The sequence below is a fragment of the Coenobita brevimanus genome, chromosome 14 (assembly GCF_032717465.1).
Source record: "Coenobita brevimanus isolate Jiangsu-jjx chromosome 14, ASM3271746v2, whole genome shotgun sequence".
NCBI classification, from domain to species: domain Eukaryota; kingdom Metazoa; phylum Arthropoda; class Malacostraca; order Decapoda; family Coenobitidae; genus Coenobita; species Coenobita brevimanus.
The window spans coordinates 9,345,001-9,360,000 of NC_136967.1; the positions used below are offsets into that span (position 1 = coordinate 9,345,001).

The following is a 15,000-nucleotide window of genomic DNA, read 5'->3' on the forward strand; positions in this document are numbered from 1 at the left end:
CCACCCCCTCTTATACACCTCTCCATTTAGTTTATCCATCTGTCATCTCTGTTTCTCTCCATTCTTATCACCACCCATCCCTGTGTTGTCTTCCTCCACTTTCTTCCTAACCTCATCTCAACTACCCCTCCTCCCTCCCTTTCCCTTCCCTTTCCTCCTTAGCCCCTCTCCCCTCCTCCCTATCCCTTCGCTGTCTTTCTTGCCTTTCCCCTCTCCCTTCTTCTATCGCTCCCTCCCACTTCACTTCCCCCACAACCCACTGTCTTCCCGACTACATACTCCTCCTCCCTCCTTTCTGTCTACCTTCTCCTATTTCCCCCTCTCTTCCTCCTACCTCTCACTCCCTCTTTCTTATCACCACTGACTCCATATTCCTTCCTCCTTCTGCTCCGCCTCCTCCCACAACTCCTTACCTCACTCGCCACCTCCCCATCCCCAACCTTTACCCCTTCCCACCCCTCCTATCATTCAAATATAATGATATCTAACATCAGCAGATCTATTGGTTCTATTGATGGTGTTTGTTACTGAGTAGGTAATAAAGGAACTAAATTAACGTACATTGAGTCCCCCCCCTTTCCCTGTGCCTCTCATTCCTTGCTACTTATCATCCCCCACCCCCATCCTTACCCCATATTCCCCTCACGGCCTCTCCTCTCCCTTCTCTCTCCCCTACACACTCACCGTCTCCTGACCTCCAGTCCCTTTCCCCCTCCCTCTCTTCCTCTCATTCTTCTCCCTTCCCTCCTTTCCCTTCATTCCTTTCCACCTCCCACTTTTCAGCCTTTCCTATGAAAATTCCATGTCAGCTTTTCTATGCTGCATGGAGGTCCTTCTCACTTCTTTCCTGCCAGCTTCGACTGTAGGGTTTGGTGGGTGGGGGAGAGCCTTCTTGCCTTACTATCCTTACCTTTGACTTGTAGAATTAGATATCATAGTGACAGTCTTCTCTGTAACAAGCAGCCTTGACCATTAGGTCTGTTGCTGTTTACTTTCCATTGTACTCCTTTGTACTCCCTCCCTCCCTCTCTTCCCCATCCACTCACATTCCGTCCGTTCCCCTTATCTCTCTCATCCTTTCTCGTTTTCCCTTATCCTTCTCCTTCTCACCCTCTCTCGTTTCCCCTCATCCTGCTCCCTCTCCCTCTCTTCCTTCTTCCCTTTCTCCCCCTTCCCCTCTCTCCCTTTCCCTCATCTTTCTCACCCTTCCTCCATCCCTCATCATTCTCACCCTCCCTCTCTACCCCCATCTCTCTCCCCGTCCCTTTCTTCCCCCCTCTCTCTCCCCCCTCCCTCCCTCCATCCCTCTACCCCCTCTCTCCTCTCTCCCTCCCTCTGTCCCCTCTCACCCCCCTCTCTCCTCCCCACTCCCCTCCCTGCAGCGTGGTGTGGTGTGGTGTGGGTGAGTGTGTGTGAGAGTGCCAGTGCCCTGCGTGCCGTCCAGTGCCCCTTGTGACCCTCTAGTGCCACTCGCCCTCCTCCCCTGTGTATGATAACGCCGGCCATATTTACCTTCACCCAGGGCATTCCGTGAGTACTGGGATTTACTTTATTTTCTAGAGTATCCCCCCTTGTTTTTCGTCCGTTTTCCCCCTAGCCCTTTTCTTCCTTCACTTCCTACCTATCCCTTTCCTCCACTCTCTCTTTATCGTCTCCCTTCACTTCCTTATCCTCGTCTTTCCATCTTCTTCCCGTACGACTCATGTGAGAAGAATTTATTTTACTTTTTGGAGTTGTCCTTTTGTATTCTTTCCTCCCTAGCCCTTTCCTCCTGATCTCTTTCCTTCACTTCCTTACTCTGCCCCTTTCCCTTTTTTCCTATGCTTCCGCGGTTATTTCCTCTTTTTATATCTGTGTTTTGAGGGGACTTATTATCTTAGTCTTCCCTTATACTCCTCATATCTTCTCTCTCTTTCTTTCCTTCAAGTCCTAGCTTTCTCTTCTCACATTCATCCCTCTCTTATCTTTTCCTATTTCCTGCTTCATATTTCTTCCTAATGTGTTATGAAGTTGATATTATTACCATTTTTTTCATGCTTTGCCTTTTTTCCCCATTTTCCCACATCTCTTTCCTTCACCTCGTGGTTTCCTCCTTTCCCCTCTGCACAATACCTCCTTCCATCTTTCCCTTCATTAGGATTTCCGATGAGCAAAATCCTTGTGTTCATGGGAATTTACTGTATTAAGTTTGCATTCTTTTTTCTTTTCCCTCTACTCCTATCACTCACTTTTTCTTCCGTCCCCCTCTTTCGTGCTTTCCTTCGGCCATATGTCTTTCATCTTGGGCCTCCTTTAAGTAGAAAATATTTGTCTTGTAGGCGATATCTTTCCATTAATTTTATTTTCTTTGTCACTCCTTCACTTTCTTAGGTCCCCCCCCCCTTCTTCCGTCCGCCACTCAGTGTATGATAACGCCAGCCTTATCTCTTTCCTCAAGGCTTCTGGTGAGTGGAATCCTTGTGTGTGTGTGTGTGTGTGTGTGTGTGTGTGTGTGTGTGTGTGTGTGTGTGTGTGTGTGTGTGTGTGTGTGTGTGATGGTAGTGTATGGAAGACTATACATTCTAAAACGAGAACAAAACAATGTAATACTCTTATATGGACCACTCTATGATGTACCGTAAGTGCGACTATTACCCTTAATTATTCAGTACTTAAAATTACATAGGTTATCAGTCTAATGGATGGTACATAGTCTGAGGTACAAGCCTAACAAATCCATAAAGATACAAGGAATTTCTTTTCATATCCATCAAACCTCAGGGGAGCGATTTTTTTTTTTTTTGGGGGGGTTGTACATCTAAGGTTGCAACAGCATTGGAGATGACATTTCCCTATGCACAATCCGTATACTGTGCACACCTATCTACTGATCCTATCCTGCTCATCGCATTGCATAATTATTCTACTTGGTTCCCTTACTGTTGCAAAAATTTCTCTCGGTTGAACGAAATCATCCTGTTGGTTTGATTAAGATGCCTGAGTGTGCCCAACAGCAACGAAAAGAGAGAGAGAGAGAGAGAGAGAGAGAGAGAGAGAGAGAGAGAGAGAGACAGACAGACAGAGACAGAGACAGAGACAGAGAGGACAGTAAATTCCCACATACACCCACACTTCCAAAGGACACACCGATTGATGTAATGACTTTTGAAGGCCGATCTCAGTTCTCACACAGGGCAGTCATGGCAGCCCCACTCACTGTGCAAGACATACAGTTAATAATATTGTCCCAAGCAATTATTACTGCAGTTAAAATGATGGGGCGAACTCGTGGAAAATGGTGCAAAGAAGGGTAGCTGCAGAGACAACTTTAAATTTGTATTTGTTAATAAGATTGTCAGGGGATGCTGCCTTCTTGTTTCTTTCTGCACAGCAACTGATTATATTTTCTATTCAAGCAAGGATGTTCACTATACATTTAAGGAAACTCATAATAAAAAACATCCTGTCTTCACGCACCGCTGTCACTCTGTACAAGGTTTAGGCCCAAATAATAGCTAGGCCTGCATTCCAGTCTGTGCATATTCCAGCCAAATTTCAGTCCATGTCAACTGGAGGGCAGTTTTAAGGAAGACATTTCAGGCACTCAGCTCAGATAATCAGACCTACCCGAACTACCCAGACACACACACAAAAATGAACTGCACAAACCGGTATGAACAGTTTACATCACTCTTTTCGAACTAAAAGCATGAGATGTAAGTTTCACTGTCTCCCTCACCGTGAGAAATTTTTCCTGACTTTCTTGGTATTGTTTGTTGGTGGCCTGACTAAAACGAAGAACACGTCGTTGGATTCAAAGGGTTAAATAAAGGAGACAAGAAATTCTAAGTCCCAGGTAGCAGCAAGTGTGGCAGGGAGTGTGACGGCGAGAAAGTCAGTCAGTTTCACGGGATGTTACTTTGATTGGTCCTACACTAACTCTGCCCTTATCATACACACCAGGGCTTACTTCCTTTTGGCGGCCTTACGCAAGCTAGCAAAATTAGATGGAGAGAGAATGTGTGTGTGTGTGTGTGTGTGTGTGTGTGTGTGTGTGTGTGTGTGTGTGTGTGCAAAGGAAGGGCTGTGGCTGTGAATCACCCCAACACTGAACCTGTGTAAATATTGGGGAGAATATAGATATGGCTCTCACCCATTCCTCTCTGCCTCTTCCCTTCCCCTTCTTCCTCTCTCCATCACCCCCTTCTTCTCTCTCTCTCTCTCTCTCTCTCTCTCTCTCTCTCTCTCACCCCTTCCTCTATACCCCTTCACTGCCTTCTTTTCCCTTCCCATCAACTTCTCCTTCCCCCGTCTTCCTCTTCCCCCATGCCTTCCCTGCAAACTCCCCCCCCCTCCTCCTCAAATCTTTCTTCTTTCCTCTCTCTCGCCCTTCCCCTCATATTCTCCTTGCTAGCTCACCTCCTCTTCCTTCCCCGCAACTTTCTTCTTTCCTCCTCCTCACCCTTTTTCTCCTCGCTTTCTCCTTTCCCTCCTCCCTTCCCTCTTTCCATATCTCCTTTACCTTCTCCCTCTTCCTTCTCCCTAAAAGCTTCCTGCACCTTTTTCACTTTCTCCTCCAACTCACCTCACTTACTTCCCTCCCTTCCTTTTCTCCTTTCTCCCTCTCTACCTCCTCTATCCCTTCGATTCCCCTTCTTTTCTTCCTTCCTCCCTCCTTTATACTCTTCTTCCTTCTCCCTCATACGGTACAGTCAGTGGTCTAGTGGTCCAATGTACCACTCGGGGAGAAGGTCAAATGCAGTGCGTGTCGGTTCGAATCACGAAAAGGCGGCTGGAGGCTTTTTAATCAGGCCATTTCTCAACAAGACCATCTGTATCCAGTCAACTTCCATTCTAATTTTGTCATAATTATCCCGGTTTTGCAGCTCTCCTCGTCTTCCTATTCGGTTTCTTATTCTTCCCCATTTTCCTCCCCATTTCCCGACTCACCCCTTCCCCATTATCCATACCACATCAACTGAATTCTAGTTTTAGCACATTTCTAATCCTTTATCCCCATCTTATCACCCTGTCCATTTACCCATTCAGTTCCTTAGCCATACTTACTCCCCCACCTCACCTCCTCTTTCCTTATGCCAATTCTTCCTCGATGCCTCACCCTTCCTCACCCTTCTTCCCGTACCTACCCTCCTCATTAATCTATATTTGTTCCCTCTCCTCCCACTCTCTCCCGCAATACTTCTGACCCCTCCCCGGCCTGCTCTCCCCTCCTTCCTCTTTATTCCCCTCACCTTCCTTTCCCCTCTTCCATCTTCCATTGCTTTCATCTCACCTCATCCTTTCCAAACCTTCTTTCTCATCTCTGTCGTCCAACCTCCGTCTCCCTTTTTCCCTCCTTCCCTTCCTTCTTTTCTTCCCCTTCCCTCATTTCCTTTCCTTCATCCTTGTTTCTCACTTCTCCCTTGTCTTTCTCCACTCTCCTCTCACCTCATTCTCTCCACTCTCCTTATCGTTCATCAACCTCCCATTTTTCCCCTTCCATATTGCCCCCATCCTTCTCCCCTTTCATCTTCGCCAACCTCTCCTTACTCCCACTCCCCTCACCTCTCCCATCCTCTCCTTCCCTCCCCTTCTTTTCCTCATACTTCTCAACCCTCCCGTACCCTCTCCTCCCCGTTTTCTCTCACCCCTACCCTACGACCTCCTGTCAGTCAAGCGCTATGTGTCCAAGGATCTCCAAATACACCCTGCTTGGTTTTGGCTCTCTCTTGTTTGTCTCCTCAAATGATACGAATTTTGAGGGCCTTTCTCCTGCAGTCCATACATTTTCTCATACTTTTCCCCACCCTTGCCCTTCCATCCTCCCCTACTCTCTCCCAAGCTTCCCAATCCTCTTTCCTACCCTTCTAGGCTTTTCTCTACCCATTCCTTTCACCATACTTCTCTCCTCGTCCATGCCCTTACCGACCACCATCCTTCGCACCTTCTTTCCTTTCCTCCACCATCCTCCCCACCCTCTTTCCTTTCCTTCCCGTCCCCCTCTCTTCTTTCCCTGCCATACCTTACCTCTCTCCATTCTTTTCCCCATACTTTACCCCCACCACCACCTTCTCCTACCCTTCCCCACCCATTCCTTACCCCATCATACCCTCCTGTGTCCTCTACATCTCCCATTCTTCCCCCTTCCTCTACTACCTTCACCCATTCCTTTACCCATGCTGCTCTTCCCATACTTCTCCCCTCGCCCCTAGCCCTCCCCTTCCCTCGCCCCCCTGCCTCCCGTCGTGGCAGGGTTGTTTATGTAGGCGGATTAGAAGCGACTGGGTAGGAACGCCGACATCCCCTCTGCCAGGCGCCACACCTTGCTTCCTCTCGCAGCCACACCTCGCCACACTTCGACACATAACCACACTTCGCCACACCTCTCTACATTCAGTCAAACTAAACCAGGTCACACCAGTCCATATACACCGCCATACTTCGCCAGACCACACCATACTCACACACATTACCTCAACTCGCCACACACCACCACACCTCACCATAACACACTCGATTAGGCTACACCATGCCAAACACAATTACACAAAATCATCTCAGACCACACCACACTCATTCAGACCGCTCCACATCTCGTCACGCCTTGGTTACGCCTCGCCACACCACGCCAGACACAGTCACACCTCACCTTAGCTAACACAACTCTCAGAAGCCACATCATCATGGCACACAACACCACACCTCACCACATTCAACCACATCTCACCTCAGTTGTACTACACACTGAGTAATCTTATATCACTACACAACGCCACATCCATCACACTTTACATTTGAGTGTACCATACATACCACACCATACCTCATCACAGCCACACCATGCCACACACAACCACACCACACCTTAGATTACAGTACACCTCAAACACCACACTTCATCTCTCCCCACCTGATGTTACCTCGCTTCTCAGGGAGGACACAGAATACATAATCATAGGAGATACCAGCTCGCCAGAATATACCACACCTCATTACACCACACCTCGTCATACCACACGAAGCATCATCACTCAGTCAGATCACGCCACACATATTGTATATACATCAAATACCATCATACCAAGCACACCACATTACATTACACCACACCACACCACACCACACCACACCACACCACACTACATCGCACCACATCACACCAAACAACATCAAACCTCTCTGGATTATGCCACAAACTCATCAGACATCAATAACTCTGAGTCAGACACTTACACACACAACCAGACCAAACACCTCCTCGCCAGACTACATACACTTCACTAGACCCCATTTCACCTCATCACGCTTAATCAGAAAATACTAAACTCCACCTATACTCCACAACACCGTGTCACACCTCACCTCATTATCATACCGCACTAATCTTCACAATGCTGATTCACACATCCCTACTCCTCACCACACTGTCATATCACACTACATCTCATCACGGTTCAACACGTCACATCTCACTTCACCCTGAGTTAGACATTTCTCCACCTCACCAAGCCTCGCTAGACCACAACACACCTCCCCTCACCTCCTCTCGCCTCACCTCTGTCTTACATCACACAGTACCTAAAACCAAACAACGTCATCCCCACACTGATTCACACTACACCTTATCTTTCTGTCCTTGCTAATCTAGACTAGAAGAGAGAAGAAAACGCACTAACATTTTTCCTGATTTAATTAACTGTTCATACGACAGACATCTTACCCATATCATGCCAAGCTTTCTTACGTTCTGCCAGGCTTAAATTATCATACCAGTTGTCCCCATCTCAGGTCAAGCTCTCCATTAACACCACGATAACTTTACTCTACACCAGTCTGTCGTACCGCAAGCTTGCTCATACCACACCATGATTCCTCATACCCCTTCAGGTTTACTCATACCAGCATATTTTTATTCCCATCACACCAAGCATACTCATCACGCACCATACCAGCTTCACTCATCCAACACCACCGCTAAATTTATTCATACCAGACCTATAATACCACACACAAATACCACCCACACCACGACCCTTCAGACGCAGTGTGAAGCCATCTGGAACCAAACAAATCATTACTGGCAGGCCTCTCTTGCTGGACTTTTATTTATTTATTTATTTTCTTCAGACTTCCAGTTTCTTACTCACACAAAACCACAAATACCTCCCCAAAACACTGTTCTTCCTCATACCACACAAATACCACCCACGCCAAGCCAGTCTTCCTCATACCACACGCAAATACCAGCCCATGACTATCACCCACACAACACCAGTCTTCCATATACCACACATGAAATACCAGCCACACCACATCAGTTTTCCCCATACCATACACCACACATCACACCAATATTCCTTGTATCATCCCACACAACACCAGTCTTCCTCATTCCACTCGACTCTTTCACACCACACTAAATTTATTCGCAGACAAATACCACAAAAACTCACCAGTCTTCCTCTGCCCCCCACACGCATAATATCGACAAATACCACCCACATACCACTAACATTCTTTATATCTCATACATATACCGCAAATACCATGAATATTACTCATACATAAATGCCACACACAACACAAATACCACCCTCACAACACCAATCTGACCCACACCAAAACAAATTCTCACATCATACCGGAACTCCCTCAGAAACACACACACACACACACACACACACACACACACACACACACAGTCTTCCTCATACCAAAACACACTCACGGCACACCAAGTCTTCATCACACACACACACACACACACACACACACACACACACACACACACACACACACACACACACACACACACACACACACACACACACACACACACACACACACACACACACACACAAATACACACACACACACACAAATACACACACACACAACCCGAACCCCACCCTTCACAGATATTTTTGCCATGATAAGCGCCTTCCACTCCCGCTCTATCTTACGTGATGCGCTCTAAAGTCAAGCTGATAGGCTCTTTAGTTCACGAGGCCTCTTAAAAACTTCCCTCATCCTTATTACGAGCTGGTATGTCCCGCCTCGCCCATCTCTGCCTCTTTATCTTGAACGTGTCTCCACTATGCTTCTCTCTCGTTAGTTCTCTTTTCTTTCCTTTCCGTCTCGTCTCCCTCCCCTCCTCTCTTCTTTTTCCTTCCCCATCTGCTTTCCTTACCTCTTTCCTCGTTTCCTGTCTCCCCCTACCATCTCCCTCCTTTCTCCCCTCCTCTCCTTTCCTCTCTTCTCTTTTTTCCCTCCTCACCTCTATTCTTTTCTCTTCTCTTCTCCTCTCCTCTCATATCCTCTTCTTATAAGAGAGTGACAGATAACAGTGATAAAAGACAAAAGAGGAAGGGGAGAAAAAAGAAGGGCAGATTACCAGGAAGTGGAGAGAGAGAGAGAGAGAGAGAGAGAGAGAGAGAGAGAGAGCGAGAGAGAGAGAGAGATAATGCGTCCACAAATACCCTCTCTCCCGCCAGACACCAGCCTAATACACCTACCACCACTACCCCCTCCACTACCACCACTACCCCGGACCAGCTAGGGTGAAGGACCTTGAGGAATTATCTAATATTATCCAGTCTTTCTTTGTCACTGTCTCCATTTTTATCTCCATTATCTCCCTTCTTTATTTCCTTCTTTGCCTTCTGTCGGTGTTTCATCTCTCTATCATGTAATTTACCTCCATTTCTTTTTTCTTTTTGTTTCTTTCTCTTTTCCATATTTATCCAATTTTCACCTTATGCATCATCTTTTTTTATATATTATTGTTATCTTCCTTTCCATCTCCTTTTCAGTCTCCTATTTTACTTACTCTTCTTATTCCCTTTTATCTGTTTTCGTTTCTATAATCCCTCTTTTTCCTTATAAAGCCTCTATCCTCTTCCTTTTTCTGTGCAGCTTGTCTGTTTCATCACATGTCGTCACTGATTATTCACATTACATTTAAAGTTTCTCGTCATCGGCTTCAAAATGCAAAATAGGGGAAGTTTCGATACTTTTTTATTTATTTATTTTTTTTTTTTCTCTGGCGACAAATGCATCCTACCCTTGTGTTTGTTTTCGTCTGGTTCTTCTTGTATTTTTCATGAATTAATCGCTCGACTCTTTCTCCTTTACCATTTTCGGGTTCTATCTCCTCTTAGGTATTATATTTCAGCGTGTTCACCCTAAACTTTATCTATTCATAGTGTTCTTTACCATCATCATCTTTACTTCCTCTTTTTTCTTCCCTTTTCTTCTACTCACTCACTTATTCACCTATCTGTTTACTCTTTTATTTTCTCTCATCACCTCATGTCATTCCTTTCGCACCTTCAGTTTTCACTTGTTTTCTTCCTTCACCTCATAACAAATTGCACCTGTTTGCAATAATACAGCATCATTAATCTGCCCAAGTCCATCTTCATTCCTTCACTCATCTTTTTATCTCCCATACCTTCCTCTCGTCACCTCCTAATATCCCTCCTTGATTAGTTTGCTCAGGTGTTCCCGTCAGTTGCCTATCACTGTGCCTACCATTCCCCTTCCACCTCCTCTTATCACCTCTGGCATCATCATCATCATCATCATCATCATCATCATCACCTTCAGAGTATGTTGCAGGCTGTTGCTTTTTGTCTCAATTCTCTTCCCTCCTCTTAATAACTACTTTATGCCTCCTTTTTCTGCCATTAGCTTTTTCTTTCTTGTTTCAACCTGTATCGTTTATTCTCATCTTTATCACCTTTCATCAGTTCCTTGTCACTGTGTCTATCTTATTCTCCTCCCACAATAAAGAGAAAGAAAAGGACAAAGGAAAAACAAACAGGAAAATACCACGCCTCAAAAACTATATTGTTGAGTATAGTGCTTTGTTTGGCGGGCTGTTATCTTTACTTAACCAGTTGAGTGCAATGACGAATTTTATACCTATGTGTTCTTGCTACCAACAGGCATTTATATTCAGCTTAGGAGAGACGCTTAGTGGTGATGAGGGTAAAGACACACTCAAGACTTTTTTTCTTCTCTTTCTTTCCTCCTCTTCTTCTTTCTTTTCCTCCTCCTCCTCCTCCTATTACTACTGCTACACTAATTTCCGTCCTTTCCCCTCTTTTCCCTTCCCTTCCTTTCAGTCCCCCATCCCACTCCTCTCCAGTCCCCCTCACATTATCACGACACCCTCAAACCCCCTACACAATCTATGCCAGAATCTTCACCCCTCATTCCCCCTTCTTATTCCTTCCTCCTTCCCTCCCTCCCCTCGCCTTTCCCTCACCACCCTCCCCTCATCCCCTTGATTCCCCTATCGTCAGTTCACATCCAGCTACTCCTCTTCCCCTCTTTTCTTCCCCATTTACTATCCCCTTCTTCTCCTTTTGCCATTTTCCCTCTAGATTTCAGGGTATATGTTTTTTCGTCCATACTCGTATCAGTTAATTTATTTCCTATTTGCTATTCGTCTTACATTCTCCTCAGCCGTCTGCCTCGTCCATCACTAGTTTTCATTCCTTTCCTTCCCTCATCCATTACGTTCACCCTCAAGTCCTCACAGCAAAAAATTCGCCAGTTATTACCCTTCGCTATTTTCTCCCTGACACAGCTCATTTACTCTGTCACTTATGCCTCCTGTTTTGCATCTGCCTCTTCTCTCCCTGTTTTGCCCTCCTTTCACTCCCACATGTTCAGATCTTCAAAGCTAGAATTTCGTAGATAATTTCTCTCTCTCTCTCTTTTTTTTTTTTTTTTTTCGCTCCCCGTCCATGTTTCCACTACTCTGTCCTTCTGTGACTCCTTCCATTCCTCTGTGTCTTCCTTTCCTGCTACATATTTCATTATTCTTCTCACTTTTTCCATTACCCTATAATTACCATAGCCAGGATTTAACTCTCATATGCCCATTTATTTTCTGCGCTTCTTGCCCACACCTTTACACTGTCATCCTATGCCTCTTTCTTTCCACACAAGTCTGCCTCTTTCCTCCCGTCCCTTACATTCCTTTATTCCCCTCACCTTTGCCCTCATCCCAAGTCTATTAGCCAACCCTGTCAGTTATGTCCCATCTCGCTTTCTTATGCTCCCTGTCCACGCCTCTTTTACCCTGTCTCCCAATATGTTTTTCTTTTATATTTCTCATCTATCTTCTCCTTTCTCTTGCTTTCCCTGTTTTTTCATTTATCGTTGTCTCGTGTATATTCTTCGCTTATGTTCCCTTTCGTTGTGCCTCCCCCCATGCCCTTCTTCCCCTTTCCCCTCTCCTCTTCTTACACCCCTCATTTCTTCCTCTTTCCTCCCTGCTTGTATTCTTTGACTTTTTCTTCTCTTCCTTCTATGTGTACACCTTTACTCACATCATCATCCTCTCTCTCTCTCTCTCTCTCTCTCTCTCTCTGCATCGCCCCTCGCCCCACCGCATAAGGATCAAAATGCGACCTCACCTGTAACAATTTAAGCCGCACCGACATCAGATGCCACACAGGATAAAAAAATAAAAATAAAAAAAAGTCCCTGCCAAACTCGACGCCATGTTGCCGATTCTTCTAACCCCCCATCCGCTATCCCTTTCCTCCATCGTCTATCCTTCGGGAATTCCATAGTTAGTAGTCCCTGATTGATTCCATTTTTGGCGAATTCATCTCTCCATCGTTATTTCTAGATCCCATTTAAAATATCTGATCGCATACCTGGGGAAATACCTCAGCATCTGCCTTGGTTGAGCCCCATCGGAGACTTGGCAATGTGGTACGGTATTCTTCTTCCTTAGTACGAACGTTTGCCGGTAGGTGGTGGTGGGGTTGCTGATAGCTGGGGTTGCCAACATTAGTGGGATGAGAGAGAGAGAGAGAGAGAGAGAGGACGTTGCCACAGGGATATGATGAACTATATTTAGATTTTACTCTTTGCGTTTTTGCCACATTCTCTTTTAGGGATGCTATGGGTTGGTTTCTTTTTATGTGACTGAGGACTTGATGAATTAAGCTAGACTGAGGAAGGGAGGTGTTTGAGCTAAATAATCGACCTGAACAAGCCATATTACCTCTGTCAACGAAATTGGACGGAGATTATGTATTCACCCTTGTCTGTTTGCGTACAAGATATCTCAAAATAATGGTATCGGAGTTCAATAAAATTTAGAAGATAGGTTGGCGGTGGGACAAGGAAGAGCTGATTAGATTTTGGGGTGAATCCCGATCCAGGTGAATGAATAAATCGTATATTTTATTGGCGTTGGCGGAGGTATGCACTCTCTGACAGTGTAACAGGGCAAACTAAGACGGTAAAATTAACTGGCTAGGTGAGACCGTAAAGGTATTCGTCTGGTAGGAAAAAGGTATCACAGTAGTAAAACATAAATATTATTGGCACTGGCCGAGGTATGTGTTCTTTGAGTGCTTTCTGTTTATTGTAGTAGTAGTAGTAGTAGTAGTAGTAGTGGTGGTGGTGGTGGTGATGGTGGTGGTAGTAGTAGTAGTAATAGTAGTAGTAGTAGTAGTAGTTGTTGTTGTTGTTGTTGTTATTTTGTTGTTATTTTATCATTGTTATTATTATTATTATTATTATTATTATTATTTGTGGTAGCAGCAGTAGTAGTAGTAATGGTAGTCGTTGTAGTAGTATATTATCGTCATCATCATCATCATAATCATCACCCTCATTATCAACAGCAGCAGCAGAATTTCTTTGTCGCTTTTTTTTTTTTTTTTTTTTTTTTTTTACGTGTCCGACTCTGGACGTAGACTTCACAGCCTTTTCCCAAGGCCCAGTAGTCCTCCTAAATACCATACACCTCCATGTGTCACCACTTCGACGCTAACACCTACCGTCCATATTAAATACATGCCATGGCTGTCTCATACGGGACTGGTGTTTTGGTATTATCGGGGGTAATTTTACGACATGTCGGCTGGTCTTCTGGTAGATCAGTAAAGTCTGTCTTATGAAATTCAAATCCTCAAACTGTTCCCTGTTCCAGCCGGGATTCGAACCTGGTTCCATGAGAACTGCAAACCATCTCTCTACCGATGCAACCAGAAAACTTATTAAAGGATGTGAGAGGCTTTAATAAATCCCTCAAGGTGTCTAAATGTATCAAGTACGAATATTCATCTGCTTTGAGGAGCCGAGTTGTTTTTAGCAGCAACAAAGAGATGTGTGACAGGGGCTGGCACGAAACGGTTGGCTGGATGGTTAGAAGTTCACTGACTGGATGACGAGAAGCCTGATTTGTCGCAGCTGCGGCTCTGAGTAAGCCTTGCTGGGAGGGGAAAGGCCTGGTTATGTTAGCTGGGGATGTGAGGGAAAGTTAGGGTAGACAAGAGTAATTTCGACCGTGTGCATAATATGTATCATAATTATGCTTGGCTCTATGCGATTTTAGATGAATTCGACGTGAAGATGAAGAATCGCTGGGATAATTACCGTAACACAGACGTAACTACTCGGTGGAAGATAAAATGAACATCTCTCTCTCTCTCTCTCTCTCTCTCTCTCTCTCTCTCTCTCTCTCTCTCTCAATGGATGTTAGAGGGAAAAGGCTTGGTAGTGTGATTGCAAAAGTGACTGAAGTTTGGGAGGAATTCAGATGTTCCCTAAAAATATTGATAACAAAGGCAAAGCGAGACGTGAAAATGACATCAACACAGGCTGGCTGGAAATTGACAAGAGCCACGTTCTTCGGATTTTTATGAGCATTCGTTAAACCTAATTTTGAAAAGAAAATCAAGGCTCATGCTGTGTTCTTCTGCATTGTTCGGGAATATAATGTAAGAAATATACTTAAATACCTATGATAGTATTTTTAAGTTATTTGTTCTGCATTTTAGACTGTATAGTATGATGAATGTAACACTGCTTCTTTTTTATTGTGCAGAAAATAAATCAAAATAAAATCTATGTCGTTACCTTTACTACAGCAAAGACAGGAAAGCATATAAGAATTGCCAACATTTTCTAACACTTTAAAGGTTATATTACGGGACTGTATAAATATAAATAAAAAAAGTGCATTACAGAAGCTTCCCATTCAAG

At 44.8% G+C, this 15,000-nt stretch overlaps 1 protein-coding gene across 1 annotated transcript in view; it reads right to left on the reverse strand.

Annotated features, from left to right (window-relative positions):
- The window catches only part of LOC145418203 (2-amino-1-hydroxyethylphosphonate dioxygenase (glycine-forming)-like), a 98,075-nt gene that overhangs the window by 15,859 nt on the left and 67,216 nt on the right, over window positions 1-15,000 (reverse strand). The gene's annotated exons all lie outside the window — the stretch shown is intronic.